This window comes from Alligator mississippiensis, chromosome 4, assembly GCF_030867095.1.
Source record: "Alligator mississippiensis isolate rAllMis1 chromosome 4, rAllMis1, whole genome shotgun sequence".
Lineage (NCBI taxonomy): Eukaryota > Metazoa > Chordata > Crocodylia > Alligatoridae > Alligator > Alligator mississippiensis.
In genome coordinates, this window is record NC_081827.1 from 151,057,613 (window position 1) to 151,064,449 (window position 6,837).

Genomic DNA, 6,837 nt, shown 5'->3' on the forward strand with positions numbered 1-6,837 from the left:
ATAGATGTTGGGGGCTGGAAGGGACCTTACAAGATCATTGGTTCCAGCTCCCCTACACTTGGGCGGGAAAGACTGCTGGGGTCAGATGACCCCAGCATGGTGGGCATCAAGACAGTTTTGAAGATCACCAGGGTGGGCGACGGTACCACTTCTCGGGGGAGTCTGTTCCAGACCCTTGGCACTCGACTTGTAAAGAAGGTTTTCCTTATGTCCAATCTGAGGTGATCTTCAATCAGTTTGTGCCCATTGTTTCTTGTCTTCCCCTAGGGTGCCTTGATGAACAGATGCTCCCCCAGGCCCTGATGTACGCTCCTAGTATACTTATAGGCTGCCACCAGTTTACAGTTTTCATTTAATTTCTGAATTTCAACTCAAAACAAACAGTATTGCTTAAAACAGATGGTAACTTTCTACAGGAAATAATTATCTGGGAGAACTTTTTAAAGCTATTTTATGTAGTGATATAAATTTATCACTGTAAACAGCTTGTCTTTAGACCATTTTCAGTTTCATGTTCTTCCTCAACCTCTCCCAAGTTGCGTAGTTGTTTGTGAAGGATTTCTGAGCAGCACTAGTCTGGCCATTATGAAGGCCTCATTTGAGTGCACTTGTGCTTTATGCCCCAGTCTCTACCAATACAGAACCACTAAACCAACATTCAGACTCATTTTGGACACCTCATGGAATCATGACAATCTCTCCTGTTTCTGCTTATGTTATTATGAAGGGATTGGCTAGGCTGCAGTAATGCAGAGAAAGAACTGGGGTTACAGTGGACCATAAACTGAAGATGAGCAAAAAGTGTACTTGTTTCAAAAACAGCAACTAGTTTACTGGGTTATATTAACAGGAGTGCCTCCTGCAAAAATCAAGGGAAATTATTCTTCCACTCTATTTGGCACTAGTGAAGGCTCATCTGGAGTACCGTGTCCAGTTTGGGACCCCACACTTCAAGAATGATGTGCCCACTATGCCTGTGTCTTCCGCAACTCTGCCCTGCCAGCCCTGGTGGACAGTGGGCACTCTGCACCGGGGGTGGCAGACCTCCACCTGGGTGCAGAGGTGGGCCCACTCCTTCTCATCAGGGACCCCACATACCTGTTTTTCCACAGCTTATGCAGCCCTATACTGGCCAGCTGAAGCTCCACCAGGCACACTTCAACAGGTGCTTGGGCCAGACTCATGCCCTGGTGGAGCATGCCTTCAGCCACCAGAAGGAATGCTGGTGTACCCTCGTCGCCTGCACTGAGGTTGCCAAGGTCAAAATCTCCTGGGTCACTGTCACAGCCTTTGTACTGCATAACATCTTTGAGGGCTGGGTGGAGCTATTTCATGAAGTCTGGTGGGAGGAGGTGCAGCAGACTGAGCATACTGGGCACTGGGAGCATCATCTGCAGTGGCAGCAACAGCAATAGCCACCCCACCCCTCCCATGCTGAGGACCCAGGTTAACTTCTCACCCACCAGGAGAGGCCACGGTACCAGGTGTAAGAGGCACTGGCTGACCATCTCTTCCTACACTCCCCACTGTAGCCCATCTGGACAGCTGCCCATGGAATCCTGCCCCACCATGCACCCCAGCACCATGCTCACTGTGGACAGTTCTCTGAAAAGCACTTTATTCCCCTCCACAAACACAGACCCTCCTCCTCCCTCCCTCCCCCACAACAGAAACTGTCTCCCCTCTCTCTCCTGCACCAGACCCTGCCCTCTCCTACCCTCTCCCAGAGACCTCCCCCCACTCCCCACATAGCCTGTCCACCATTCCCGCCACCCATCACCAATAAAATACACTCTTTCCTGTGCAGACCCTGTACAATGCTGTGTGTGCCTTTCTAGGGTGGGGGGCAGTGGGGTTGGGAAACCTAGGAGGTGGAGCCTGATGACAGGTACCCAGCACCCTGGCCTCTGGCTACTTGCCAGAGAATGCACATGCCACTGTGAGGCCAGTGGGTGTGGGACTTGCTTGGGGGTGATGGTAGGTACTGCTCTGTTGGCATGCCCATCTCCCTTTCCTGCAGCCAGCAGGCCAGGTCAGCAGGCCCTGTGAATGGTCCTGGCCCTGCTCTGGGGTTGCATAGACCTGGGGTGAGTGGCGGGGCTGGGCCCAGGTGGTGTGGGCCCCGGTGTGGGGGACAGGGTGTGGTGAGCCAGTAGGGGGTCCTCCTGCATTGAGCCACCCACTTCGCTGCACCTGACCACCTTCCAGGCTCCGAATGCCTCCCTGGGAGGCGCCTCATGTCTGGCCAACCCCTTTCCTGGAGTACACCTGCAAGCCAGGGGGTAATGCCACCAACACCCAGAGTCTGGACTGATCTAGGACCTACACCCTCTGGGAAACACTGGCCTACTAGTACTTGATGGTACTTGACCCACTGCAAGAACTTGGGGTGCTTCCCTCAGTCTGAAGCACAAATAGTGTTTTCCCTTAGTCAGCTGAACCAAGGGGACCCCAAGGCATAATCTAGCCCCTCTCCCAATAAGTCCCCCATGCTAGATACAAAGGAGAACTTTATTGGTTACAAGGAGTAGGTGTGGAATAGGGTGCAGGGTAGAGCACTATCAGAGAAATACCTTAGAGCAAACAGTGGAATGGTAGCCTTTGATCACTCATCTGAGTTACTGCAAGGTATATATCTAGTTAGATCACCAGTAGCTTACTCAAAAATATCATCCAGAGGCAGGTGGAGATTCCCTCTGGAGGCAGGCAGTTCCTTGATCATGCGTTTCAAGAGAGAGAGTTTCAGATAGTTCAGCTTCTCACTGAGTTCTCGTCATGGCTACTGCCCCTCCACCTGGCCAGTCCTTCACTTATATACCCCTTTTGACCTCATTTACCTGATCTAATGAAGGCCAGCAACTGTTGTTTGCCAGCCAACCAATTTGAAATGCATCACTGGTTGTTAGCAGGGTCTCTAGCCCTCTCCCAGTCATGATGACATTGCTTAGAACAATAGAGAATTTAAGACCCCTACCCAGGTATGTGATGCCAATTACGTATGCAGAGGAAGCAGGTTTTCCTCTCCCTTGGGAATGTATCCAGCTTATGTTACAACTCAGAGTTACCTGAAGCAGATGGGACCAGAGGAGTCTGCCCTCTACCGTGACCATGGAAACCAAATTGTTAGATAGCAGAGTTTGGGGAGAGACAGAGATTTTTCCACACAGGGCAGGAGCTCCTGGCTGGTGAAGGTGCCACTGTACCTCAGCCTAGGCCCACAGGGAGGCCTACTGCTGGGTGGCAGGCAACTGCCAGGGGGAAAATGGGGCTGTGACCAGGGACGAGGCAGTGGGTGGCATGAATATGACTTCCAGGGCTAGGGCCATGTCCTGTACATGGATCACCAGGGCAAAGATGGTATCCAGCAGCCGGTCATCCTCCTCTGTTGCCTCCACTGCCCTGGCCACCAGGACTACTGGCTGATTCAGGGCCTCCATGTTTCTCTCTTCCAGGACCAGGAGTCTGGCCTCAAACTCCTGGTCTGACCAGTCTCACAGATTCACAGATTCACAGAAGTTTAGGGATGAAAGGGCCCTTGTGAGATCATCAGGTCCAGCCCCACTGCTCTGGGCAGGAAAGACTGCTGGGGTCAAATAACCCCAGCAAGGTGTGCGTCCAGTCTCCCTTTGAAGATCACCAGGGTAAGTGCCTGCACCACCCCCACTGGGATTCTATTCCAGGGTCTGGTCACATGAACCATGAAAAAGTTCTTCCTTATATCCCATCTGAAACCTTCTTCTAGGAGTTTATGATCCTTGCTCCTGGTTTTCCCCTGGGGTGTTTTAGTGAATAATTGTTTGCCTAGCCCCTGATGCCATCCCTTGATATATTTGTAAGATGGCACCAAATCCCCCCAAAGTTTTCTCTTTTCTAGGCTGAACAGTCCCATATCCATCAGCCTTTCCTTGCATGGCTTGTTCTTCAGGCCTGTAATCATATGAGTGGCTCTTCTCTCAACTCTCTCAAGCTTCTCCGCATCCTTCTTGAAGTGTGGTGCCCAGAACTGGATGCAGTACTACAGCTCCAAACTCACCAATGCCAAGTAGAGCAGGAAAAAGAACAACTTCCTTAGTTTTGCTTGAGATGCATCAGTTGATACATGCCAGCATATTGTTTGTTCTTTTAACTGTAGCATCACACTGCTGGATCATACTCATTTCATGGTCAATTATGACCCCCAGGGCCCTTGCAGATGTGGTGCTAGCTAGAGTAGCACCAGCGAGCCTGTGACTTTATTATGGATTTTTCCTTCCCAGATGGAGCACTTTACACTTCTCAGTGTTGAACAGCATTCTGGTTCTGGTCTGCCCATCTAACTAAGCTATCTAGGTCCACCTGGATTGTCAGCCTACCCTGATGCGTGGCTGCACTGCCCCAGAGCTTAGTGTCATTGGCGAACTTTGCCAGTGTGCTTTTCACTCCTACATCCAGATCATTCATGAAGAAGATGTTGAAAAGCACTGGTCCAAGTACTGAACCCTGGGGGACCCCACTGGCTACCTTCCACCAGGTCGACACAGATCCGTCTATTAGTACTCTCTTGGTCTGAGCCCACAGCCAGTTTTCCACCCATCTGATCATTGAATTGTTGAGCCCATAGTTGCTTAGTTTTACCATGAGAGCCTCATGGGACACAAAGTCAAAGGGCTTCCTAAAATCCAAGCAAATTACACTGATGTCATCTACCTTATCCAGGTGGTGAGTAACCTGGTGGTAGAAAGAGATGAGGTTAGTCATCCATGACCTACCTGTGAGAAAACCATGCTGGCTGTCATTCAGAATTGTGCCTTCAACTAGCTTATTGCAAATGGGCTGTTTGAGAAATTTTTCAAGGATTTTTCCTGGGATTGAGGTCAGGCTTCTCAGCCTGTAGTTCCCTGGATCCTCTCTCCTTCCCTTCTTAAATATGGGCATAACATTGGCTGTCTTCCAGTCTTCTGAGACCTCTCCTGAGCACCACAAATTATCAAAAAGGTTCACCAGTGGTCCTGCAATTAGTTCAGCTAGTTCCTTCATCACTCTTGGACGGAGTTCGTCAGGTCCTGCTGACTTCTAGATATCCAGCCTCTCTAGCTGTTCTTTCACCAGCTCTACACTGATTGCTGGTAGGTGATCATCTCTACTCTGACTATTCTGTGACATATTTGCATTTGGCAGGCTATCACTCTTAGATAGTGAGTGTAATACTATCACTTGGATATATACTATATATATAGTATTCCATATATATGGAATACTTCATAGTATTCCACCAATACTATGAAGTACTGGTGGAATATACTGTATTCCACCAGTACTTCACTGGTGGAATACAGAAGTGAAGTACTTGTTCAGGAGTTCAGTTTTCTCCTTGGTGTCAATGATCAGATGTCCAGATGTATTAAGCAGTGGTCCCATGTTTCCACTGGTTTTCCTCCTGTTACTTACATACCCATACAAGGACTCCTTACTGTCCTTGATTTTGGTTGCTAACCTGAATTCGGTCAACGCCTTTGATATTCTAATCTGCCCCCTACAGGTGCAGGTCAATCTTATGTAGTACTCCTGGGGGCCAATTCCTATCTTCCATCATTGGTAAGCCTCCCTTTTCTTTTTCAGAAGATCTGCAACTTCTCTATTGAGCCAAGATGACCACCTAGCTCCTGCGCCACCTTTTTTGTGTACAGGTATGGACAACTTCTGTGCATCAAGGATTGTGTCTTTGGGGAACAACCACTCTTCATCCACGTTTTTTCCCTGTGGTCCATGATCCTGTAGGGCATTACTCACTAAAGTCCTTCTATTATTGAAGTCAGATTTTTTTTTTTTAAATCAAGAATTTGTACCTTACTGAACAATTTCTCAGCCCTATTATGGACAATGAAAGTGATAGGGTTGCCTAGGTTATCTTCTCATATCAGATCACTCACCAGGTCATTCCCCGTGGCTGAAACTAAATCTAGGAGTGCATTTCCTCTGGTTAGTCTGTATACTTCCTAAGAAAGGTAGAACTCATTGATACAAGTCAGAAATCTATACAACTGGTCAGATCTGGCAGAGTGTTTTTCCCAGGAGATGTCTGGGTAGTTAAAGTTGCCCATGACAATCATGTTCCATGCCCTCATACCCTCTTCCAGTTCTCTGGAGAATTCCAAAACTAACTCCTCATCTTGATTTGGAGGTCTGTAATATATTCCTACAGTTAGGTCCCTTTCATCCCCCCCTGCCCACCCTTGGGGAGTGGGGGGGAGGTCTCAAGTCACCTTTCCTTAGTGCCAATTTTGGCTTCCAAGAAGGTGTACTGCTCCTTTACATATAGTTACGTATAGATTTACACCTCCAACCTTTTTCCTTATGCAATCCCTGCTATGCAGGATGTATCCGTCTATAGCTATGGTCCAATTGTGGATAGAGTTCCACCATGTTTCTGTTATCCCTATGATACAGCAGTCCCTTCTGGAAAGCAAGAGTTGCTTCTTTTTGTTCCCCATGCTCCTGGTATTTGTTTACAGGACTTGAGTCCTCTGCTGGAGGTCCTCGGTTTCCTGCAACATTGAGGGAGCTCCATCCCAGCTACCAACTGGTGTCTCTCCCCTATAAGCATCTGCAGGTTCACAGAGACAGGAGAAAGAGCTTTCTTGTGAGAGTGTGTAACATTTTTGTGATAAGATACTCTGTACCAGGGGGCTGTGCACTGCCTGGCCTCATCAGGGATTGTGCATGCATGGGTGCCCACTGTGACAGCTGAAATTATGTGTGTGTGATAAAGGGGCTTGCTGAAAGCTCTATGAATATTAAACTAAGTGTTTGTTCTGTATTTATTTAAATATTAAGCTATATGTTGTTGCTAAAAGCCTA